This window comes from Acomys minous, assembly GCF_964271855.1.
Source record: "Acomys minous genome assembly, chromosome: 18".
Lineage (NCBI taxonomy): Eukaryota > Metazoa > Chordata > Mammalia > Rodentia > Muridae > Acomys > Acomys minous.
In genome coordinates, this window is record NC_140501.1 from 51,776,461 (window position 1) to 51,803,466 (window position 27,006).

General features: G+C 44.4%; 1 long non-coding RNA gene across 1 annotated transcript; it reads left to right on the plus strand.

Annotated features, from left to right (window-relative positions):
• On the plus strand, positions 1-27,006 carry LOC311588908. The gene is made up of 4 exons (XR_014776359.1): positions 1-173; positions 13,503-13,605; positions 24,383-24,514; positions 26,827-27,006. It is a non-coding gene; the product is annotated as an uncharacterized lncRNA (long non-coding RNA).

Consider the following 27,006-nt stretch of genomic DNA (forward strand, 5'->3'; position numbering starts at 1 on the left):
CTGCCTGGCTTTGGACAGTGTGGTGTGAGCTCCTCTACAACTCTCCGTGGTCTAGTCTACACCATGGTCAATCTTGGAAGCCGTCAGATTGGAATCCGCTGGAATGTTTTTATCAACACCACAAGGTGTTGATAGCTGCCTCGAAAGTCTCCTAAACCTGGAATAGATTGTTGGTAGGTGGAAAATAAACCTAACTACTTGATACCAGGGGTCTATTGCAGCCACATAGTCTAATCTAGAGAGATGAAGACCAAAGAAATTGTCCGACCTGGAAAAATAAAGTCCCACTGTTTCACAGATAGCCTCTCCAACAGTGGCAGGCACCATCCCAGAGCAATTAGGGAGGAAACATCAGCAGGTCCCTCCAGTAGTTAAAATGCCATCAGGACATTTGTTAAGGCTATATTGGACGGTGAGTTTTTATTACGAGGTTCATTTGTGGGCTTGAGGAGAAATTGTTTTCACAGATGTTCAGGGTGTGTTAGGAGGAAGTGGCCTTTTACAGGGGTTCAGGTTGATGGGGTCTCTGGGGGATGCCTCTGAATGCACGCACGCACAGAGGAATAGGGAGGGGTCTGAGGAGGCAGCAGAGGACACAGTGGAGCTTGAGGAGGAGCGTGGAGCTTGATTGAGGCAGCTGCGGCGATATTTTGGAATTTCAGAGACCTGGGTTTAGAGCTATTCCTGCCACTCGAGTTGCTGGTCATTTGGCCTCCGAGTTTCAGCCTGGATGCTGCATAAGGCGGGAAGGAAACGCTGACTTTGGAGATCTGGCGGTGAAGTCACATAGCGTCAACGCACCACAAGACCGGTCCCTTTGCTTTTATTGCTGTTAATGTCTACAAGGAGGCCTCCACGGTCCAGGTCTTTGCTTTCTTTCCGTATGGCTGTACTGGTCCAGATAGTTACTTCCTGTGACCTGAGTTATGTTCTCCGGAAGCAGATACATTGCAGCTCTACCCTCCCCTCGCCTTTCTCCTAGGCCCCCTAGCCCCTCCCCTTGTCCTCGCCCCTCCCCTCGTCCTTGCCTACCCCGGAATAGTGATAGTGTCTGGAGCTGAAGCATTTGCAAGATGGGTGGGTTTAGCTGAGGCTGTGACATGGGGCCCTCGTGAGAATATTTGTGTCCTTACAAGAAGAGACACTGGAGAGCTCTCTGTCTCTGTGCTTCGTAAGGACGCGCAGAGAGGTGGAGAGGTGGGAAATCATAATGAAGGCATCACTAGAACCCTGGCATGTTGTCAGTCTGAGTCCGGAAATCCATGTAGATGAAGTCCATGATTGAGCCCCTCAGTGGGTGGTACCTTGTTCTACGGTCCTGAACAGCACGTGACGCAGGGTGGAGGTGGGACGAGGAGTAGAAGGGTCTCTCTCTTTTCTACTTTTATTGTCACAGTGTGTTGGGTGCGCCGGGGCCTTGGGATATGTGGTCATGGCTAGGAGATGACTTCTCTTCGCAAGTGACATGTGAGGTGAGAGGAGCTGGCCAGCCTTCGGTTTTGTGTAGCCTGGCTTGCCAGGATCACTGGCTGTGGTGGGTTCAATGAGGTGTTTCCCCCATATTCTCAAGCGTCCGGATTGGTTGGTGACATTGTTTGGGTAGATTTAGGAGGTGTCACCGTCCAGAGCCTGTTTTCAGTGCATCCTCTCTGCTTCCTGGCTGTGGTTTGAGTTGTGACCCCCGCCCCCCTCAGCCACTGCTCCAGCCTCTAACCGCTGGCTGCTTCTACTCCACAGCTGTGAGCTCTTGTCTCTTTGGAGCCCTAAACCAAATAATCCTCTTCTGTAAGTTGCCTTGGTCATGGTGTTTTATCACAGCAATAGAAAAGTAACTGAGATAGAACTTGGTATCAGGGAGCGGGATATGGTAGTACGTCCTGGCTGTACGTCATGTTGGTTTTAGAGGAATAGGGAAGACTTTGGGATTTTAGACTAGAAAGGCACCTGAATGCTGCAGGCGGGGCTTAGTGCACCACCATATTGGGAGCTGGGAAGACAGTAGCTCTGAGAGTCATGTGAACCACGGAGGCCCAGGTTAAGCAGTTTCAGAGGGAACAATATTAGGAACTGGGTCAGAGACTGTTCTTGTGAATATTTTGGCAAAGAATGTGGCTGCTTTCTGACCTTGCCCTAAGGACTTGCCTGAGACTAAATTTAAAAGTAATGGACCGACTTCTTTGGAAGAGGAGATTTCAAGACAGCCTTAATATTGGCTCTGTCCCATGGTCATTAGTAATCACTCTCATGCAAGTCTACAGTGAAAAGGAACGAGTGGGGTAGCAAGAAATACACAGTGTACAGTTTGGAAAAGAAAAGGATGCTGGCAAGATGAGTGTTACTGCCAAGGAGGGTACTGAAAGACTGGCTGCAACTGTTAGTTAGGGAGAGTAGAGCCACGAAGGAAGGGCCATATCTGCCCTAGGGGTGGGGGAAAGGAAGACTCCACCCCACTAAGCTGCCAACTTGTGAAAGGAAAAGGCCTAAGGCATTTTTCTGCTCTTAGAAAAGACACAAAAGCTGTTGTAAATGGGACTCAAGGGAGTACTGGTTCTACCCCAACCTTGGAGCTGAACTTGACACTGCCATTCGTCCATATTGTGCTGGCTTTAGCGTCATGAAGGATATCTGAGTGAAGGGGCTGTAGAGTCTTCTTCCTCCATGGTTTCAGAGAGCCACTGAGACCAGGTATGCAGCAGGGCAGTCCCTACATAAAGACCCTGAGAGGGCAAGAGGTCTGGAGAGGCCATTGTATGACCTTATGGCAGTGACCCCTGCATTGTCTTGGGGATCAACCTCAAGGAAAGCTACACATAGGCTGTGCAATCAGCCCAAGAGAGAGGCAGGGAGTAAGCTGGAAGGGTGGAGGCATCTAAGCCCTTTGACGTGGAGTTTGCACTGCTAGGTTTTGGTCTTGCGTAGGTTCAATATTTCTTCATGATGACCCATTCCTCCCTCCTGAAATATTAATGTATATCTTGTGCCATTGTACACTACAATTATGCAATTTGCAGTTTGATTTTACAAGGGGTTACAGTTAAGAGATGACCTGGAGTCTCAGAGGAAAATTTTCTCTTTAAAATAATGTTGATACTGTGAAAGGCTGGGGAACTTTTGAAGTTGGACTAAATCCATTTTACATTATGATATGGCTGTGAGACTATGGGATCTAGGGAGTGGAATATAACGGTTTGAATGAGATGTGTCCCATATTCCTCAGCATCTGAAAACTTGGAAACCAGGGGGTGATAGTGTTTGCATGGGTTTAGTAGGAGTAGCCTGGCTCGAGAAAATATGTCGCTGGGAGCAGATTTTGAGCTATCAAAAGCCATGTGCTGTCTCTGGCACATAGCTTCTGCTTCCTGCTTGTTGTCTGAGATGTGAGTGAGTGCTCAGCTATTATTCTGACATCATGGACTTACACCCCTCCAGAACCATTAGCCAAATAAACCCTGTCATCTACAGGTTGCCTTGGTCATGTACTTTTATCACAGCAATAGAAAAGTAGCTGTTATACTGACTTAGGGGAAGGGACCGTGGTTAGAACTGGAAGTCAGTCACGTGTGTGTCCACGCTGGCATAGCTGCCAAGAGCATTGGCAAAGACCTGGGGATCATACTGGAGACTGAGTAAGATGGGAAAAGGGAACTTACCACCATGATTGTCCTTAAGAAAGTTTATTTGGTGGGATCCCCTCCCCGTCCAGAGCTTCCATCTTGACCCTGCCACCTCCAGAACTTTTCCTTTTGCTTTGACAATTGTCTAGCCCTAAAATAGGACACTAAGAACTTTAACATTTCTCAAGTTTTACTTCTACTCAGTTTTAACTCTTTTAAATATACTTTTTATTACTCTCTCTCTGTGTGTGTGTGTGTGTGTGTGTGTGTGTGTGTGTGTGTACATACATATGTTTACCATAGAGCACATGGGGACATCATAGGGCAATTTCAGAAATATGTTCTTTCCTTTAACCATGTGGGTCTTGGGGATTGAACTCACATAGTCAGAGTTGGTGGCAAGCATCTTTACTGGCTAAGCCATTTCACCAGCCCTATTTGTGCATATTTCCATTTTGGTCCATATCTATAAATATCTACTCTGTGGTTTATTTAATTTTAACAAATAAAGAAACTTCACTAACACCTCCTTAGGTTTTAAACTGAACTGTAATTACCCATGAAATCACACATCATGGTTTCTCTAATATAGGCATAGTCACTATTGCAGCCAATATGTCTTAAAGAGTGTTCTTCCGTGAGCTGCCTCACCTTGTCCCACGTACCATCAGTAGAGCGTGGACCACAATTAGGGTACTCTGGAATCTGAGGGAAGTTAGGGACATTCTCCAATCCAGGGGTTATTTGCTTGGAGCAGCAAATGTTTTTGCAGCCCAAGCCCCATGGGTGGCCTCCATCTTGGTTTAGGCTCAGGCTCAGAGCAGCCATCTGCTCTGAGTGAGCAGCCTTTTGTGGTAAGCTGAGGGGGGATCAGCCTGGCTGATTGGCTGGAGCTGTGCCCAGAATGCCCAGATGTACATTTGCCCCAAAAGAGGAGGCACAGCTGGGGTCCACTGTCTCCCTGGAGGCTTGGGTTTGTTGGTGAGGCTCAGCCCTGCTTCCCACTCTCCTATAGCCCACTCTGCTGGCTTGGCAAAGAGGAGAAGGCCCACAGCGGCCCCAGGGGCTCCCTTACCGCCGGCTGCCTGCCATTTGCTGCCACTGGGGACATAAGATTGCTTCCATGGAAACAGAACCAGGGATTGTTTTTCCAGAAATGTCTCAATCTAATTTGTGTGAAGCTGGTGTGTGTGTGTGTGTGTGTGTGTGTGTATGTGTGTGTGTGTTATATGTGTTGTGTGTGTGTTTGTGTGGTGTGTGTGTCTGTGTGTCTGTGTTTGTATGTCTGTGTGTCTGTGTGTCTCTGTTTCTGTGGTTTCAGTCACAGAAGGGGGCCAGACACAGAAGTGGGAGTGGGATTTGCATAGAACCCTCATTTTCCTCAATGGCTTGGGAGTTGAGTATTTCAGGTGAGTATCAGACATCATGAAGGCTGGGTCTTGTTAACGGACTGTGTTAGGAAACAGTCACCATTGTGTTTGGTTTGTGTGTGCAGAAATACTAGAATTCTGCCCTGATGTGTACCTGCACTCAGTTCTCCCCCAAGTGCTGATGTAGGGCTCCAGTGACCAGCTTGAGTCTCGTTTCCAGATTCTTTTGCCTATTTCATCCAGGGACACACAGTCTCAAACATAAACCAATTTTGTGAGCTCCTCCACTTTCATTTCAACATGCAAATATGTCTCAGATCTCACATCTGTGATGGAGCAGCATGAGCCGTAGCAGAAACAAGCCAAAGAAGAAAGTGCTTTGGAAGTGAGCATGGAGCTAACCAATGCACCTCACAACATGGCTGCCTGGATGCTAAGGCAGCGTTCCTGTGTCTTCTGTGACCTGTTCCAGTCAACGCTTTGTCTAGAGCAGGGTCTGTTAGAATGTTCTGGAGTATAAGCAATCCATATCAGGCTTTCCCCTTGAAGATGGAACATCTCTCCTTTTCTAGAAGGCAGAGGCTGTAGAACAGACAGGCCTTACCGCCTTCTTCTCCACCCAACTCAGAAAAGAGAGATATGGCAGGTTAGCACAGAGGGCTGTGGCTTCTGGTCCCATCTCTTTCTTCTTCCCTATTGGGTTTGGGTTTGGGAAGGTGAGAAGGTGACTCACGTCTCGAGGTTCGAGAAACAACTCCAGTTAATTAGAAGAAAGTGCCTTGGAGCTTTCTCAGTCAAGCTTTTGGGGCACAGTGGAGCAGTAGCCATGGTCTGGTAGAACATAGTTGGTGTAACACTCAGCCTAGGGCTCCACATCACACAGTGAGGGATTACAGCTGGGTACAGTTGGTGTAACACTCAGCCTAGGGCTCCACATCACACAGTGAGGGATTACAGCTGGGTACAGTTGGTGAAACACTCAGCCTAGGGCTCCACATCACATAGTAAGGGAGTACAGCTGGGTACTGGACACGGGTACCCCATCTCCTGGAGAAGGCAGCTATCTCAGCAGTGTACCAAGCTGCTGTAGATATCTTGCAATGCTCCACCCCAGGGCAAACAAGCAAGTAACTGTGGAGTGGCTGGGTCTCCCTATGTCCCTTTAAAGAATATTCTAGGGTTAGAAATCCTTTCAGAGTTGAAAAGATTTGAATCACAGGGTCTGCAAAGCCAGCCTTTTTTTTTTTTCCATTTAGGATTATTGTGATATTGCTAGGTGCCTATTTAATATATCAAAGCAGACTTGGCCACCAGGTTCTCCCTGCAGCCCTCAGCCCCTGCCTATTACAGGGTCATCCTGGCTGGCATACCCTACACCCTACCCTAAACTTCTCCAGTCCAGGAGGCTGGGCTGCCCTTCACTGTATAATCCAACCATTTTTGGTACCCACTCTCTTTGAACCTTTGGGCCTCTCGGCTGATGTACCTGGTCCTCATCTCTTCCCTCTCCCCACACGGCACAGTTCAGTCGCATCCACTCTGGACTCTCCCCTATGCCCTTGCCTTTAACTATGATCTCCCTTTTATCTACAATAAGCCTCCTACAACATACATTTTCCTTTTTATTTCTTTTTAAAAATTCAAATATGATTTTTTAAAAAATGGGTATATGTGATCTTGCACAGCCAGCAGGTCCACTGTACCCTTCAGTTTTGTGACTTTTGCCTAGCTGCCCTCTCCTGTTGGAGTATCCTTCCCACACTTCGTGCCTTTCAAAGCATGCTTTCTTTCAAGGTTCCTTTCAACACTCATGGTACCAGTGACTTCTAACTCTTAACTGCCTTTAATGTCCTGGCTGGTCTACCCATTTGATGCTTAACACTTGTTGTATTGAGCCTTTTTATCCTTCATGGGTTTTGCTTTCCTGACTAGATTATAAATAGAGGCTCTGCTTTACATGGTTTTTGTTGTTTGTTTGCTTGCTTGCTTGCTTGCTTGCTTGCTTGGTTTTTGTTGTTGTTGCTGTCTTATCTCCATGTTTAAGTGAATGCTTTATAAAGAGCAGGGTTTGGTTTGCGTTTTTGGAATTGAACAAGCAATTGCCTGAAAAGCATTCCTGCCTCGAGAAGAAGGGTGATGGTCAAGTTTGTCTTCAAGTACCCTGAAGATTTCAGGAAGATCTACCGTGGACCACCAGGCCCTGTAATAACCGTGGGGACGCGTCTCTCTCTCCCCCCCACCTCTCTCTCTGTGTGTGTGTGCTTCTGTAGGTGCATGTGTGTATTTGTGACTGTAGAGGCCAGGGGTCAGCCACACGTCAACCTCAGGTGTTGTTTGTCAGGCACTGTCCACTTTCTTTTTTGAGACAGGGTCTCTCATTAGCTTGGCTCCTGTATTATAGTGTAGACAGGTTGACCCACAGATGTTGCAGGGACCTGTCTGGCACCATCTTTTCAGCGCTGGCATTACCAGCCTATGCCGCCACCATGCCCAGCTATTTGCTTGGGTTCTGGGTCCTAAACTCAGGTCCTCACGCTTGCAAGGCTCACTACCAAGTGAACCGCCTCCAAGGTCCCTACAGCAGGTCTTAATAAATGTTATTCCTTTCTCCTGCCATCTCTGTTCTTGAGTCTTACTGACTTATAAGGACTCACATATGAATCATTTGTTAACTCTTATGGAAGAAAAAAAAATTGGTATTCCCTGTCTTCATTTTCCTGTGGTTTTCGGGGAATGCAAAAGATCTGCGTTTTGTTTCCTAGTCCCCATGCATTGAATTTCCTGTCTCCTCTGAGCTGCAGCACTTGCTTTCTTCACTGTTTTTATCCCTAACCCTATCCCTATGCACACCCCCACTCCACCCCTACCCCACCCGTGGCAGCCCTGCCCAGCACTCACTCACTTCTACAATTAAGCGCACTTTAGTTTTGTTTCAAGAATCTCAGCATTTCCCTGCACATCTCTAGAGACCTACAGGATGGCTCCGAGCCCTGGATTGAAGCTATCACTGTATAGCATCAACTGTCGGTGCCATCCTGGCTCTGCGGGACTGCCTGCTTCTATCTCCTGTGCTCCACGTTGGCACTGCCCGCCTGGCATTCGCCCAGGCTGGTCTGACACTTGCTGCTGAGGGTGGGGAGGGAACCCCGGCAGGTTTCCAATTCTTTCAGGAGCTGGGTGGGTGCTGTCTGCAGCCAGCACACTGTGAAGCCACGCAGAGGCTTCAGAGCACCCAGGAGTCCTGGGATGGGGCCACTGAGCTGCACAAAGTGTACAAGCAAAGAGCCCAGTGGAAACCAAATTAGCTCCTGGCATTGACTCCTGCTGATATGAGCTCTTGATCTTTTCTTCTCACTCCTCAAGTACCACTTAGTCCCTGTGCAAGCTTTCCCCCTGAACAATGGAACGGAATGTTCATTTGTTTGCTTGGAGCTGGGGCTTGCCCCGCCCCCCTTTCCAAAGGCAGTGAAGGAGTGCTCAGCTGTCCTCTTTCCAGAAGCCTGCCCCCCTTGGCTTTAGTGTCTTCCATGCTTAATTGCAAATTATTGATTTGAAGGGAATTAATTTTTAGCCCTTGCCAGATTCAGTCGCTCCTGGGTTGGACTCCTCAGCAGGACACCCTGGGGATCCCAGCTGGGGATGGGGGAAGGGACCGAGGCTCATATGAAGCTGACGCTGAGCTGGAGGGAAGCCACATGTATCTACTCAGAATGAAGCTGGGGATTGTCTAGCCTCAAATCCTGTTTTGCCAGGGGGGGAAACTGAGGTCTAGAGATTGCCAAAGTTTTTGCAGCCAGAGATAGGGGAGCTCTTGATTGCCAGCCAGGACATTCTCCAGCATGTCCTGTTGTGTGTGGGCTCTGTGAAGCCTCACAATATAAGTCTGAGAGGTAGAGACTGTGTCAGAGGCCGTGTTTCACTGCAGATTCGGATTTGGGAGACTCTAGGATTTGGCCCATCCTAGAGACCCAGAAAGATGGTGTCTCTATGTGTCCAAGACTACACTTCGAGAAGCAGGGGGCTTAATAGTGTGCAGGAACCTGACTTTGCGGGAATGATGGAATCACTTGAGATTAAAAAAACAAAAAAGAATAGATGGTTAGGGACAGTCTCCAAAACTTGGGGTAATTGTGCAATGCTCTTGACCAGTGGGATTTCTGACATCCTTCCAGAACCTTCTCCCAAAACTCAGCAGTTTTACTGGGGAAAACCTTCTAGCACAGTTTACCCAAGCCTCCCCAATTGGGGCAAGTGTTAGTTCGTCTTCTCAGAGGTGTCTTTATACACCTCCATAGGTGGTTGTGTCTTAGAGTCTCTGAAAGCTTACAATCAAAGGAATAACTATTACAAAGGAATGGTATTTTCCTGAGCACTTGCAGCAGCAGCAGCAGCAGCAGCAACAACAACAACAACAACAACAACAACTACTACTACTACTACTACTAATTCTTCTTCTCCTTCTCCTTCTCCTTCTCCTTCTCCTTCTCCTTCTCCTTCTCCTTCTCCTTCTCCTTCTCCTTCTTCTTCTTCTTCTTCTTCTTCTTCTTCTTCTTCTTCTTCTTCTTCTTCTTGTCATTATTGTGAAACACAGTCTCATTATATAGCCCATAGATCTTGGATCTTCCTGTCTCAGTCTCCTGAGTGCTGGGATTATAAGTATTTGTCATCATGCCAGCCATTTATTTTATTATTTAAAATCGAAATGGCTGGCATAGGGCTTAGTGGTTGAAACGTTTGCCACCCAAGTGAGGAAACTAGACTTCATATTTCTAGAACCACATAAATGCTGGGTGGACATGGCAAGTGACCTGGGTGGACATGGCAAGTGACCTGCATTTCTAGGCTTGAGAGGTATAAAATTATCCCCGAAGAAAAGAGACTCTGTGAGCTTTGGGTTTGACCGAAAGAACTTGCCCCAAAGAAGAAGAGGAATAATCATGCCATGGCCCTCTAGCCATTAATTTCTGGCAATTTACAAATGTTACCTCACGTATGCATCACAGCCCCCTACAATATAGGTAGGGCTCTAATCTCTAGGAAAGGCAAGTTGGTCTTCATCTCCCATTTTCATAAAGTTTGGTACCACCATGCTTACTTTACTCATGACCTCAAGGTCACCATTCTTGAATGCTCTATAGGACCTCTTGCTCATTGAGACCAGAGGAAGAGATGTCAGACCCATTTTATGACTGAAAAGGAGGGACACTGTCCACTACCATGACACAGTTGGGGGGGGCAGCAGAAGAGAAGTGCAGTTAGAGCATAAGGTCAGTGTCAAAGGAAGGGGCTGCAGGATTGGGGATCGGAAAGACTTCGAGATCTCTTGCTCCTGCTCATGGACATGAAACGTGCAGAAACAAACTCAGTTGTGCAAAACGAAACACCTTTTTCCTTAGCAATTGAGCTGCATTTAGTTCTTAAGCTCTCTCTTGTGCCCACAGTAAAAATTTACCTAATTACTTTCAGATAAATGTAGTTGCTTCCAGAAGAGTTTTTTTCCCCTTTCCCAGTATCTTTGGTGTGCTCAGTTTCTTCCTCGTCCTTCTCTTTGTACAAAAGAGGTGTTGGGTGATGTGTGAGTTTTGTGTGTGTGAGTGTGTGTGTGTGTGTGTGTCCATGTGTCCCTGTGACCACAATGTAGCCACATGACCTGATGAGATGCCCTTGAAGTCCCTCTAAAACACAACCCCTGCAAGTGTCTCAATCAGCCCTCTCTCATATGTCAGGCTCTACAAATTTTTCAGCCAGTCCAATGCAGACACATATGGCTTCTGACTTTTGACGGTTACCTTTATAGATTTTCCACTTCACAATGGTGCCAAAGTGTTGGCATTCAGTAGAAACAGAATATTGTGTTTTTTTCTTTTCTTGAGGTATTATTGGCATGTGATATGTCCTGGTGACACTGGGCTCGCAGACATAGCGCGTAGTTGAGAGTGCACCATGGTTAGCTTTGCTGCCTGATAGGCTAGGCGTATTAATGATTTTCCAAGTTATGCTATCTTCTGTTGGTGACAAGACTCTATTGTAATCAGAGGGCCACCTGTGCCTACAGAGGGACAGTTCTCATGCTGGCGCCATCAGGAAGGCTGTCTCTATATAGTCACTGAGTTCTAGCGAGACACCTAAGAGGTGGCTATTCTCATCAGCCCCCTTACAGATGAGGCCAGGGAGGCACACAGAGAGTAAATAGTAAACTTGCCCAAGGTCACACGATGAAGTCAAGACTCAAATTGTGACTCTGACTTCTGGACCCACATTGAGTTACATTTGGGATCCCAGGTAAAGGAGTATGACTGCATCAAGAGAGAGACTGGGTGAGGTGATAGGTAGCCAGTGCTTTCATCTCTGGTTGTATTTCCTAGCACCTTGTGGGATGACAGCATATAGATATGTCCTCATGTGTCTATGTCTTGCTGCTGATGCTGCCTTCCTCATTTCTTACACACCCGAACCTCCTGCTCGGCTCCCCATCACACAGTCTGCCATTGCCCCCTGAAAGGCAGGCTGCCTTACTCACCTTGGTAGATTTATCAGGCTGGATGTAAGATTGGCCATCCTTAATCTGAAATGACCCAAAATCTGAAGCTTTTTCAGAACTTGTGTGATGCCACCAGTGGAGACTTCCTCACCGGACCTGATATGACAGGGCTCAGCATGCTAAAAACACAAAATCAAACTACCTTCAGGTTACACACACACACACACACACACACACACACACACACACACACACACACACACACACTCTCTCTCTCTCTCTCTCTCTCTCTCTCTCTCTCTCTAATGTGAATGCTGTGCTTAGGCTCAGGTCTGGCTTTCTTAGCTAGCTTTCAGCCACTGTGACAAATAGACTCAAGGAAATAAAGGGGCAGACGGTTCATCTTGGCTCACAGGTTCAGAGCTTTCCGTCCTTGATCATTTGGCTCCGTTGATGGGAACCCGTAGTGGAGAAAAGCAACTCACCTTGTGGCAGCCAGGAAGCAGAGAGGCAAAGAGCAAGCCTGAGCTAGTGGGCTTCCTCCTACTCTCATGTTTTGTTGCATTGGTTCCCCCAGCCTACCAGAGGCTGCTGCTCACACTCAGCTCTCTCCTTTAGGCGCTGTCCCACATGCAAGCCATCTCATAAAGTGCTCCGGTAGACACACCCACAAATTTGCCTAATGGATCTAAGTGACTCTCAGTCCAGTCAAATGGACAACCAAGATTATCATCACACACTTCCAAGACCAAGTGTCTTATGGAAGGAGACAGGGTAGGCTACCCAGAAGGTAGTGCCAGGGTCATGCTCAGTGTCTTCCTTGAGTGTGATTCAACCTTCTTAGCCACGAGAGTTTGGAAGCACAGCACCACCCAAGGATGTGCCACACTTCTAGATTATGGTATGGCTGGAGCTCTCCACCTTACATGTTCTTCTCCCTTTCAACTTCCCAAAGCGAGTCTGAGGGGCTCTGAGAACACAGATTCTTGAGCAAGAGTAACAATTCATTTTTGTACGGGGGTGGTGGTGGTGGTGGTGGTGGTGCTGCCTCTGTCTTCCACATTTCTTATATACCTTGGGGAAAAGAATTTAAAATCAAGTGATTCTTTTTCTATTACCACTTAGAAAACTGTAATAAAACACCACAGCGTGCCGGCTTGCTCTTTTTGAAAAGTCTAATTAATTCATTTGCAGAGGTTGCATCTTACCTTGCACCGTGTCACTTGCTCATTTTAAAAGGTGCTAAGGCTTAGAATCTCAGGGTTACCCCTTGAACAAATCCATTTTCATGTTCCATGTCTGGGGGCTGACAGAAGAGCCTGAAGTATGTGAGGTAGCCCTTTAGCCCAGAAGCAGAGCAAACAGCATATCCCCGGATCCATCAGAAGAGCCTGCTTTTGGCTTTATTAACCTCACCCTGAGGGGCAGATACCCGGGTCCAGGCTGAGCATGGCCACTGCATGGCTGTGCGACCTCCCTCCATCTTTGTACTGTGACACTCTAAGGCTCAGAGTCTTCACCTGTAAGTCTCTATCCCTCACTCTGACAATTCTAAGCCCCAACTCCAGCTAAAACATTCTTGTCAGATGTACTGCCACTGAAAGTAGCCAGTTAGCCTGAAATTGATCCTGCTCGTGATCGCACCCCCTTTAAACATTGTACTAGCTTGCCACATTGTTTTGGTGAATATATTTTAAGTTTATTCCAGGATCCTCAGCGCCAGTGTCCAGATAGCCGAAAAATTCTGGGTGCTGGAGTCATCTTACTTCACCTTTTCTAGAAGGTGGCATCTTTCAGACTCCTCTCTGCTCAGTGCCAAGAGGTAGAGAATGGGCCGGGTATATCAGCTGGTCTGTTTGAAACATGTTCTTATAGGGCAGTGGTTCTCAACCTTGCTAATGCTGCGACCCTGTATAGCAGTTCCTCATGGTGTGGTGACCCCCGGCCATAAAACTATTTTCATTGCTGCTCCATAATCATAATTTTATTACTACTATGAACCATAATATAGATATCTGTGGGTTTTGATTGTCTTAGGTGATGCCAGTGAAAGGGTCCTTCAACCCCCAAAGGGAGTCGCTACCCACAGGTTCAGAGCCGCTGCTGGACGATCTTGCTCATCTCCTGGGACACATTACAAGTAGGTTCGTTACCTTGTGGAAAGTTCTATCCATTGCTGGGAATTCCAGGAATCTGGTGGTCCTGGGGGACCACGCTGAATTGCGTACCATCTACAAGTGAACAAAAAAACTTTGCTAGGCTGGTGGACCTAGAAGGAAGTAGGTGATTTCCACCTCTACCCACACAAAGGCAGAATGTTGCAATGCGGATCAACTTTGAACTACTGGAGTAAGAGTACTTAGTGTAGGGCAGGATTACTGGTTAGAAGCAAGGTAGTCAGGCAGAGGAATGGTAAATGCTGTTGTCACCCATTCTCACCTCTTTGCCATGGAGGTGACTTTCTATGAATAGAAATCTTGAAGTGTAGACAGCAGAACCGTTGTCACCTCAGGAAACTCGGCTTCTCTCTAGCTGATCCGTGTGGGCTGCAGGGACGTCTGCCTGCCTGTAAGGAGACAGGGTTGGGTATTGTCTCCTGGAGTCAAAAGGCAGCCTGTGGCCCAGCCCTTCTTCCTTGGGCCTGGATACTATGTGGTTTTGAGCCAATCCTCCCATCCAAGTGGTACTCTGTCTGGTTATGCTCTACTCTTACATCTTTATGTCAGTTCAGGGTGCCAAGGGGGACAAGACAAGCTTTGGGTAATTGGGACCAAACGCTTCTCCCCATAACAACATAATTCATATATGTGTAAAAGTAACATACGGACTAAATATTTTTTTAGACCTAGCCTTGCACACACTGGAGAGTGCTTAACCATAGAACACTGATTTTTCTCTTCTCCCCAAGTCAGTCTATTTCTCTGTCTCCCTTGTCATTATTTTGAGCTATTTCCCTGAAACTGGGAAGAAACTTACAAGGCTCAGAAAGTAAACAAAACTTACAAGTCTCAGAAAGCTGCTAAGCATGCAAGGTTCACAAGGCCCTTGCCAAGGCTATATAAGAATGGAAGATAAAGGGAGTGGGGAGAAGACTCTAAGCAACTGAGCTGCCTAACACTTGTGCAGGGAGCTCTGAAGATGTGGTTTCTGTGGGTTGCCACCCTTGCTGGGATGGTATTTTGGTGATGCCTCTGCCCTTGTGTCACCATGCTCCTGTAAGTAACCCCAATAAACTCATTGATTCAATAGGGTGGACTTGGGGGGACTTACTTCTCTCATCTATTCTTAGTTTCCTAGTTGAGATAAATAGACATTTGCTCATGTCTTCCCAAGGAAACAAGAAAGCTCAATATTTTCTAGTCCTCCTGGGATTTATAGCTGTCAACATGAGTCTTTTATAGAACATATATATGCTCATGTATATTTACTTAAAGTATTTTAGAGCTATATATAGAGGGTTCGCATTGCAAAGACTTCTCATGAAATACAATTAGAGATTTTCATAAAGAAAGCAACAAAAAAAAATCCCCTTCCATTCGATTCCCTCACTCCATAGGTCAAACTTTTAAATTATCTCATTTTCTTCTGCTTGTTTTAGGGCACTGGATTGTCTTGAGTACTGTCTTAGGAATTAATTTTTTTCTTTCTGTATATTGAATACCATTTTCTAATGGCCTTAGAAAAATATCAATTTACTGCTTTACAAGCACTTCCTGTGTACATCTCGTTGTGCTTGGAGCCATGAAGAAAGTAGAAAGTACGTTATCTATCTTGAAAATGACACAGCCACACAGACATGAAATGACATACAGTTGGTAAGGTGGCATAAGACTGATGGGACTAACAGAAGGGAGAGCTTGGAAGCCAGGATGAGGTAAGACACGGATCACTGGGCTAGTAGTCTAGAGGAAACGCACATAGCCCTGATTGCCCAAGTGCAATACAGTGCCTCAGTATAAAATTATCGATTAATTGTGACCTCAGTTATGAGAACACTGAGACTGAGTCAGCAGAGTCCCCACCTCACACGTGAGGACTTGATGTTCTAAATGATATTTGGCTGTCTATAGTCAAATATCTGGTTACACGAGAGAAATGGTTCTCAAACTGAAATCTGGATCTCTTTTCATTCCACTATAGTTACTGGGTGATCTTGGCCAAACCACAACAGCAGACTCTGGGGGGTCTCAGTAATATGTTGTACAAAATGAAGGGTTTAAGCTTGCATCATCATTTTCCAAAGAGAGTATTAGGGAATAATAGTCATATAGAACATTAACCAGAGGTAAACTTGTCTCAGAAACACTAATGCCAATAGTTTAATAATTTACTAATTATGAATGAATTATTAATTTATTTCTCACATAAGACCTTATTGGTCACACAATCTATTTCACAGATTTATATTATAATGCATACATTTGTTATAAAAAAATTAATATTTTAACCTCATCCTCTTAAGAAAAATTCTCAGAAACTTCAGTTTGCTAATGAACACTGCTAATACCCAGGAGCGATAACTCACATAGCAGCTTCAAACTGTCTCTTCTATCACAGTTTTCTCACAGTGGCGAAGTATCTAAGTCCATGAGCCTTGACTTCAGAACGTTATGAACTAAGCTATTTTTAGGGGTCTTGCATATCCCAAATTCTATGCCTCTGTGGCTAAGTGGTGTTTGAGGGTGGAGGAGAGTTAATGGTGGAAGATGGCAGTGAGAAGAGAGAGGTTCCAGAAGAGAAAGCTGTGGCCAGGGTAGAAGGCTAGGCCAGCAGTTCTTGCCAGCCAAAGGGACCAATAAAGTCTTATGTGAGAAATAAATTAATAATTCATTCATAATTAGTAAATTATTAAACTACTGGAATTTGTACTTCTGAGACAAGTTTACCTCTGGTAATGGCTGAGGTAGTCTGTATCTTCATGGGCTCTTGTTTCCCCACTGTGTAGATACTGTCTTCTACTCAGTCCCTACATCATAGGAGAAGTGAGAAGTCTCTCTTGGGCCCCTTTTATAAGGATGCTAGTCTCATCCTATGGTGTAGGATCCACACTCATGACGCATTCACCTCTAAAAGACTCCACCTTCTAAGACCACATTCTTGGAGAGGGGGTTGAGATGCCAGCTTATGAGTTTAGAAAGAAACAGATATTCAGACGGTAACGAGAGGTTCATCTTGTGTTTGTGAGGAAATGTCTAATGGGTGGGAAGAAGGAATCAGATGGCCAGTTCTAGGAAAAGAAAATAGTCTACATAGAATGCAAGAGGAGCCAGGACCAGGGAGCCTAACGGCCAAGTGAGAAGTGAGGTGCATAGCGAGGAACAGACAGAACTTGGCCTCTGAAGGAGAGGTATTTTTGCTGGTTGTTTCAATTGTCAATCTGGGAAGAGGATGTGAACAAGGAATTCTGTAGACCAGATTGGCCTGTGGTCTTTGAAGGGATTGTCTTGTTGATTGATGTAAGGAGACCCGGTGCATTGGGGGTAGCTGCATTCCGTAGGCAAGGGAACCTCTGTGCTAGAGTCCCTACACTGAGTTAGTTTATCAAGGTGGGAAAACGCATATTTTTCTGCATGTACCGCAAATACTATGTGACCAGCTGCTTCGTGCCCTTCCCTGTTGTGACGGACTGACTGGGCCTTCGGACTGTGAGCCAAGAGAAACCCTTCCTTCTGTAAGTTGCTTTTCTCAGACATTTTATCACAGCACTGAGAAGACTCGCAGATAATGTAAGAATCTACCGATGGAGGTATGAATAAATTTAGCCCTGGAAGCATGCTCAGTCTGTTTGCCGCGAGTCCTGAGTTTCCTCGCAGTCCATATGGAGATGGTCTATTAGAAGCAAGCTCCTTGATCTTAGCTGGGATGGTGAAGGCTGGTGGATCATGGGAACGGATGGCATCTACACATCTCAGGTCAGAAAAGCCTTTGTTTGTTATTGTTCAGATAATGTTGCCTTGCTGACTCATGTCCGCCTGGTGCCCAGCTGTGACCCCTGGATATTCAGTATTCTAATCACTTTCCACATTATTATTAATAATCGGAGCTATGAAATTATGCTGCATCCTGGCTTGTTACCAAACCCTGGAAGTATGCAAATAGATTAATCAACTTGCTCCCACACTTAAAACCTTGACTGGAACTTTAAGTGTGGTGGAAATATTTGCCCTGGCTCTCCGTTGTCTCCTCCAATCAAGCCCGAGGTGTGTTTTCCTCCTAACTTTTAATTGCATGACCTCTGAGAACCTAATTTCCAGAAAACCCATTTATTATTTTAATGCTCATTTGGCATTATTATTTTCCCAAAGCAATCTTTTTGTCTGTGAATCTCTGAGGAGAGTTGAGAAGCAAGCCAAGAAAAGCTTCATTTTCTCCTTGTGGCCCTCAAAGGAAGGCAGAAACGAAACATTAAAAACCCGAGTTTCTACTTGAGACTGGGTGGGAGGGAGGGAGCAAGAAAGAGAGGGAAAGAGAGCAGGAGATTGGAAGGCACTTGCCTTGGTCCCAGATGGAAAGCAATCCAGCAAATTGCCTTTAAACAGCAGTGTCCCTGCAAATAGGGCACTCTAGCTGTTTTGTGTCACTTGAAAGCATCTTGTTGATATTTTTTATGGATTTTATGATACGTCCTAAAGCATGTGGCAGGAGCAGCCACTTGGAGTTCTGGCAGTAATGAAGACTGTTATTCTCACAGTCTGAGGAGTCTTTACTTCAAAGGGAGGCGTTGATCTGATCTTTCATCTTCTCAGCTGTTGCTTCCCAGCTTCCTTCAAATCCTGTTTGAACTAAAAACCCCACATTTCCTGGTTAGAGTGCGCAATTCCCTTGGCACTTCTAATCTTCTCACTTGGAAGCTACTAAACGGTGATTGAATGATGCTATTAACAAGAGGAGGTAAATACGTTCAAATGTGCAGTCGCTGCTCAAATAATAATTAAAAAAAAAAGAAAGAAACTGGCTTGTTTGTCAAGACTCTCATGTGTTTACTGAGATGGGATAAAATAAATGATGGGTGGGTGTATAAATGATAGATGAGTGGATATGTGGGTGAACAAATGAGCACATGGATGAGTGGATGGGTGGATGGATGGATGGATGGATGGATGGATAGATGAATGGATGGGTGAGTGAATGGGTGGATATGTGGATGAACAGATGAGTGGATGGATGGATGGGTGGGTGGATGGATGGATATGTGGATGAACAAATGAGCAGATGGATGGATGAGTAGATGAGTGGATGGATAGATGGATGGATTGGTGAGTAGATGGGTGGATATGTGGATGAACAAATGAGTGGATGGATGGATGGATAGATGAATGGATGGGTGAGTGAATGGGTGGATATGTGGATGAACAAATGAGCAGATGGATGGATGAGTAGATGAGTGGATGGATAGATGGATGGATTGGTGAGTAGATGGGTGGATATGTGGATGAACAAATGAGCACATGGATGAGTGGATGGGTGGATGGATGGATGGATGGATGGATGGATAGATGAATGGATGGGTGAGTGAATGGGTGGATATGTGGATGAACAGATGAGTGGATGGATGGATGGGTGGGTGGATGGATGGATGGATGGATGGATGGATAGATGAATGGATGGGTGAGTGAATGGGTGGATATGTGGATGAACAAATGAGCAGATGGATGGATGAGTAGATGAGTGGATGGATAGATGGATGGATTGGTGAGTAGATGGGTGGATATGTGGATGAACAAATGAGTGGATGGATGGATGGGTGGATGGATGGATGGATGGATGGATGGAGGGGGGACTGGTGCATGGATGGATGGGTGGGTTGAAGGATGGGTGGATGGATGGAGGTTGGATGGACAGATGGATGAATGGATGGATGGATGGGTGGATGAGAATAGATGATGGGTAGATGGATACTGTAAGTGGGAAGTTTGGGTATATGCCCTGAAAACCTTTCACACCCTCTGGATGGAAAGATAGGGAGAAAGAAAAGAATATGGCACATTGCTTGGAATGATGATCTGGATTTTACACAGGATTAGTACCTTTTGCCTTTGGTCAATTTTATTTATTGAGGCTTCCTATTACTTAAGTCAGGCTAAATGTCTTAACTGCTCTCTGAATGTGACTATGTTCTTCCCCTACTGAAAGTCCTTCATGCTGTGCATCTGTTGAAACATCCAAACAAATGAATTCACATTAAACACAGTGGAAAATGTACATTCTCTGCCACACAGAGGACATTGTGAGTGTGTGGTATGGGCAAGTGGCGACTTGTTCAGATATAGTATGATTCCTTCATCTCAGAGTTGTGGGTACAGCTGTTTCGCAGACTTATACAGTCTCCTAGCTCTTCCTTATTTATGATTAAATGGACTAGTAATTGTCTTTAGTCTGTGATACAGCCTCAGCATGGATCCCTGCATGGCCCAACACTTACTTATTGGTTTCCATTCTGCAACAAATATCTCTGAAACTACAGCTCAGAATGAAAGTCAGGATGTTACATATGACCCACATACAGTCGATCAGTCCTGTGGCCCTTCCTATTCTATTGTGTACCACGTGATATCATGTCACCGTTGTTGACTCATGGCATGGCTTTCCTTTTCCAGTGTAGGAACCCATGTGTCCATCTCTTCACATATGTAGTTTTGTTGGCTTTGATTTTATAACAACTGTATCTACCAAATGTAATTTTGGAAGCCTTTTGAAATGTATAATAATGTTTATAGTAATTTATATCTGTAGATTCATAATGTGCTCTTCCTTGTAGGAATGTACCACAGTTTATTTGCTTACCTTTCTATTTTTTTAAGTAGCTCAGATTTTTGTTATTGGGAACGGTGTGTATGCTTTATGTTGTAGAAGTGCAACATTTTCTCTTGGGGTGTGCTGGGGAGTCAAGTTATTGGTCGTAAGACACATGAATATTTAGCTTTAGAGATAGCTTTCCCACAATGCATTTGTCAGCTTACTCCTACAACAGTGTATGGAACCTGTGTAACTTCATATTCTCTCTGGCGCTGGTTTTGTTGTTTTTAGTTAATTAAGTGGGTGTTTAATGATCTTTCCTTTGGGCCTTGATTGACGTCCCCTAGATCGCTAATGATGAACTTTAAATGCAGATCAGTGACATCCTGTTCTGGAATGCCTGTTTACATCTTTCACCCATTTTTATGTCACGTACTGCTTTGCTCACTCGCATATATATATATATATGCATGCCTTTGATCAACCATCCCAATTTTCTTTCCTAATCCATTTCTAGTTCTTCTAGTTTATTCTGTAACTGGGTTGTTCATTCCTGTGTTAATATAACACTGAATGCATGATCAGAATTTCATCAGAATTTCTGGTGGCAAAAGAAGGCATGTGCCCTCTCCTGATAATTCTTTTTTTTTTTTTTAAATTTATTATGTATACAGTGCTCTGCCTGCATGTACACCTGCAGCCAGAAGAGGGCATCAGATCACATTATAGATGCTTGTGAGCCACCATGTGGGTGCTGGGAATTGAACTCAGGACCTTTGGAAGAGCAGTCAGTGCTCTTAACCACTGAGCCATCTCTCCAGCCCCCTGATAATTCTTTCCCTCCCTCAGCTTTATTTTCCTTCCACGTTTCCCGCCCCCCCCCTCTTTGCTTAGGAGTCTGCAGAACAGCTCAGGACCACTCAGTAGAGGCTCCATACCATTTGGTGGCCTGCACTGTGGAAGCTGCTAGCTCAGTAGCGGCTAGGTGTTCCAGTCCCCAGTAGGGAACTTCTGGATGGGTAAGGAGAGCAACTGCACACCCTCAGACCTGTCTGCCACTCTGTCTTGGCAGCGGTGAACTCAGGAGCTGGCACAGTCCCTTCGCCCTGGAATTCTTCCTTGGTCACTTCCTTCTCAGCAGCAGCCTGCTTCTTCTCCTCCTCAATCTCCTTTGGGTCTCTGTAGAAAAAAAGGTCAGGCATAACCTCCCATGGGTACTCACGGGCGATGGCGCCACGCATGCAGAGTACTCCCCAGGCCAGCATTCACCACATCAGACCCACTGAGTGAGCTCCCTTACTGTTGCATGGGATGGCAGTGTCCACATAGTACAGAGGAGAATCTGTGATGTACAGAGCGATGGTGGGCAAGTTGACCTAAGAGGCCTCTGTGAGGGGCTGGTGGTCAGCCCTGGGGTCAGCCATCACTAGAAGCCATGGCTTCCTGAAGGCTGCTTGGATATCTCGTTGATGAAGGTCCCAGGTGTGGAGTGTGAAGCTGCCAGCAATGGGAGTGGCAGCGGCAAACTTCAGCACAGTTCGCTGCTCAGTGTTTCTGGAGGAGATGACGCTGACGTCAGCAGGGCTTTCAATGGCCACCACAGCCCAAGCTGCAAACAACAGCTTTTCCCCAGTCCTCTTCAGATTTATGGTGTAGATACCATCACTCTTCCTTTTGTAGGTGTATTGTTCCATCTGAAAGTCAAGGTTGGTGCCACCTAAGTGGGTTCCTGCCGCAAGGAATTTGAGGACGTCCTCCTCCTTCATCCGTAGGACGTCAAGGGCTCCGAACATTGTGTTTAAGTTTCCCTTTAAGTTATACGGGAATCAAGAACAACGTCCGCGGTATGGACCCGTCCCTGGGCAGCACGGAAAAGCTCCGGATAAATCTCACTCACTCAAAAGTATCCGCATTGTTCGTCTCCCTCTCCTTTTTTCAAACATACATTTCATCATCTTAACACCCCCTGGCCCTGGTTTCTTAAGTTATTAAAACCACTTGCTTTGTCATGTCAAGCCTTTACTGGTTCCACTCTAATGGTCTACAAGTACTGTTGAATTTATTTTTCAAATCTCCCATTTATGAGGGCTGTGTTTTTATTCGTAAGTGTAATAGTTCTTTCTCCGAATCATGTCAAACCATGTCTGGAATGAAAATTATGCTGTTCTCACAGAATGAAAATAAGAACCATTTCTCTGCATTATGTTTTTACTGTTAGAACGGGTCTTTCTACATGTGTTTCCTGATCCTATAAAATTCCCTGGGTCAGCACTTTTAGTGTGGGTAATTTCTTTTTAAATCATTGTCTAAATGTCTTTAATAAATGTTTTTTTCCAGATGTTTATTTCTTTTTAAGTTAGTTGTAGTTAGGTAAACTTTTCTATGAATTTACCCATTTTATATAAGTTTAAAAATATTAATATTTCATGCTGACATTATGTTTTGCAACTTATAATAGTATTTATTTAAGGCTTTCTTATTTTCTTGAAAAGTTTTACCTCCCCTACAAATTCCATCTTTAGTTTCAAAGGATAGACTTTTACCTTTATTGATTACCTTTGTTTATTCATCTTTTGTTTGCTTTTTTTGGGGGGGGAGTGAATGGGCATCTCCATTAGTGTCTGTTCTTCAGTTAACCATGGAATTCTACTTTCTTCGAGTTTACTTTGTTGTTCATTATTATAACTTCTGAAGATGGACATTAATTTTCCATCTTTCTTCTTATCTGATGAAATTAATCAAAGCTATAAAGTTCTTCCCCTGCCCCCATTCTCTCCTTATAAAAGAAAACATTTCATTAGGGCTGGTTTACAGTTTCAGACATTTCGTCCATTAGCCTCATAACGGGAACTATGGCGGCATGCAGGCAGACATGGCGCTGGGGAAGGTTATAAAGCCCTCTTGGGGCACCGCTCTCAATGGGTCCCTCATTAATTGTTATCTGACCATATCAGACCCCTTTCCAAGGCCCAGGGCAGATCTTGCTTCCTGTGCGAAGCTCTGTCTTCCTACCCAATCCTAGCTCACAGGCTCAGCTCCAGCTTTATAATTCCACCCTATGATGAAACAGAGTAAACCCAGCTTCCGAAGTCACAGAGGTCCAGGTTCAATGCTAATAAAACTGTGGGAAGGCGGACAGCGGTGGCTTGAATAAGACATCCCTCATTTTCTTGAGTGCTGTTTGGAGAGGCTGATGTGTTGCCTTGGAGGGCAAGCTTTGAGGCTTCAAAAGCCATGTACCATCCCCAGGTCTCTTTCCCTGCGTCTGGTTCAACTCTCAGCTCGCTGTTTCTGCCACCAGGGCTATCTCATGCTGTGCTCATCGACCATAATGGTGATAGACTCTTAGGCTTTGGGACTGTAAGCTCAAATAAAACCTTCCTTCTAGAACCTTTAGTATGGTGGTTTATCATAACAATAGAAAACTAACTCAAGTATCCCAGGCTGGTCTAGAAATTAGCTATGTAGGGAAGGATGACCTTGAACTCCTCCTCCTCCCTCAGGCTCCCAACAGGCTCCTGAGTTAGTATTATAAGCATGTTCACCATGCCAGGCTAAGGCTGGAGCTCTCTTTACGCTTCTGAAGTTCTCTAAAAAGACAATACATTTTCGTTTTCACTCTGAGGTTCCCATAGGACTTCATGACAAACAAGGGAAAAAAAATAACCTATTTCAATATGAATAGAGAACAGAATGCACTCTAAAGGATCGGTTTAAAAACTGTAACTTCCCCTATAGTCATGTATTTCTCAATGGAGCCCTGACCTAAATCTTCCATGTACCCTTCCCTTAAAGTTTGTTCACTTAGACTCAGTATGTTTCTTCTTCAGCTAATTCCTAAGTGTTTTATACTGTGGTACTATTTTAGATAAAGTATCTTTTTAATAAAAAATATTTTGCTTCTCTGCTAATTTAAAAAGAAATATGCGTATTTCAGAGAAAATCCAAAAGTGATGATACATTAGAGACAAATGCCCTTAATCTAGAGAATCTGTGGTGTTCCGTGAACTTCTTTGTAGAATATTCTAGAAATACCTTTTGTTGTGGGCTCCTGTGTCTGAATGCTTGATCCACAGCTGAGCTCTCTTCTGGGTGAGGGTCATCTTTCCAGGGCAGGGCCTTTGAGGGCTATATCCTAGTCTCCCTCCAAATCTGAGCTTGCTATTTCTTGACCCTTGCAGGTGTGAAGAGACCCCTCTACTTACTCCTTCCTCTATGTTTTCCCTTCCATGATGGACTGAGAGTCTCCAAAACTGTGAGGCAGAATAAACCCTTCTGCATTAAGATACTTGGTCAGAGATTTTGTTATGGTGGTAAGGACAACATATTTCCTCTGTGCATGTGGACAGATACTTTTATTCCTCATCAGAGTCGTTTTATTTTTTTAATAGGAAAATTATAGTTCTATTAGTTTCATTTGCACCATATAACCAATATTTTCCTATGGCAAAAAGTGTTCAATTAAACGATTGTTCTTAAAAGACTAAAGACTAGTGGGCTGGGAATGCATCTAACGGATCTTAGGGATCCGAAGAAATAGGATCCTAAGAAAGGAAAGGAGGAAAGGGGAGGGAAGGGGAGGGAAAGGAAGGGGAGAGGAGGGGAGGGGAAGGGAGTGAAAGGAGGGGGAGAGGAGGGGAGAGGAGGGGAGGAGAAGGGAGGGAAAGGAAGGGGAGGGGAGGGAAAGGAAGGGGAGAGAAGGGGAGGGCAGGAGAGTGGAGGGAAAGGAAGGAAGGAGAGTGGAGGGAAAGGAAGGAAGGGGAGAGGAGGGGAGGGGAGGGAAAGAAAGGGGAGAGAAGGGGAAGGGAAGGGAGGGGAGGGGAGGGGAGGGGAGGGAAAGAAAGGAAGGGGCAGAAAATCTTAGAGATGCCTGCTTATATGTATAACGTCCTGAGTCACAATACCACCAAAAAATAAACAAATAAGAAAAGAAAGAAAAAGACTATATTTTATCACATTGTAATTCCATAATAATAATTTATTATTATAAAGAGCATTTCTGCTAATAATTTTGTAATGATTGGCAAGATGGCTTAGCAGTTTCTCTTCTAGAGGACCCAGGTTTTATTCCCAGAACCCTCATGGCAGCTCACAATTGTCTGAAACCTCAGTTATAGGGAACCTGACACCTTCACACAGAAATACCTGCACAGAAAACACCAATGCACACTAAAGTAGCAAATACATAAGTTTGTAATGAAAACCATTGTATACACATAATTTACTAACAAAAATCTCTAGAAATTGAATGTTGTTGTTGTTGTTGTTAGGCATACTAAACATTTAATAGCTTCAATAGATTGCTATGCTAAGTTGCCATTACTAGATTGGCATTTCGCTCTGCAGGAAGCTGAGCCAAATACTTTGGCCAGAAAATAATCACTATCCTGTGTTGTGTCAGTTATTGGCATTGCCCTTAAGGAAAAAAAAACAGCCCTTAGGACAGAGCTATGCTGTGTTAATCAGAAAGTATCAATTATATTTGTAATCATTTGTTTATCATTTATATTTCATTTTCATGAACCACTCTTTCCTGTCTTTTAAATTTGGGTTCTTTTTCTGTGTCACTCATTGACGTTTCTTTCAAGTTTACAAATCCTATGTTGATCATCTATATTGAAATGAATGTCTAATCACTTATAAGTTGTTTTATTTTGTCATTCAGAAATTTTAGACTTTTAAAGTTCCAATCTAGTAACTTCCCTTTATATATTTTGTACTATTTGGTGTCCTTAAAACATGTTCACAATTAGGACACTGAATTAACACATGTGTGAATTTTTTAATTTTTCAAGTTAAAATTTATTTTTCATAAATGGTACAGAGAAATCCAAATTTGTTTCATAATCACCTCCATGCTACTGATTGAATAATATAGATTTTTCTCACTGATATGAAATCCTATGAATGAACTCTTGATTGAACAAGGAAAACAACACACTGAGTTTATCTCAGCCAGCCTCCTCTGAGAGTCTAATTAAAGTGATAGTAAACACATTAAAGATGACATGGAAGCCAGATGTTGGTAGTGCACTCCTTTAATTCCAACACTAGGGAGGCAGAGGCAGGCAGATCTCTCAGTACAAGCGCAGCCTGGTCTACACAGTGGGTTCCAGGACAGCCAGGCCTACACAGAGAAACCCTGCCTTAAAACAAACAAAAAAAGCACCACGACCACCACCAGCAACAGCAACAACTAAAAAGCAGTGTGGAAGAGACATTAATAATCACAAAAAAAAATGTTGCTCAGAGGAAGCTGAGACAAGGTAGAAAACAGAAGAAAATGTCAAAACATAACAATGCAAGTGTTCCTCAAAAGAAAAAGGTGAGGTAGTTCATCATAATCATAAGGTGGGATACAATAAATGTGTGTGTTTGCAGATTAAAACACAACTCTTAGAAATTAAAACAGTAGAAATAAATAATGTTGCTTAAACATTAGAAATACAACATTAGGAAAACCTCTCTGAAAGAAAACAATTGATGGGCAGAAAATGGTCTCGAGCTTTTTTGAGGTAAAGTTATTTGCAACTGGGAATTTCATACTTATTCATGGTTATTTATTTGTGAAAATAGAGAAAGTACATTTTTTTAGAAGAGTCGTGTTTTTTTGACATCATTTCAGGAAGCCACTTGGGTCCCAGTACCAGGGGAGAAGATAAATAACAAACTGAAGAGGGCTTGAAGAGATTTGTCCAGAACTGCATCTGGGAAAAATATCTAGGAAGAAAACTTTCCAGAGAGAAGCAAGAAGCAACAAAATATCGCAAAATATCATGCTATTTCTAAAGGTTATTAAAGAAAA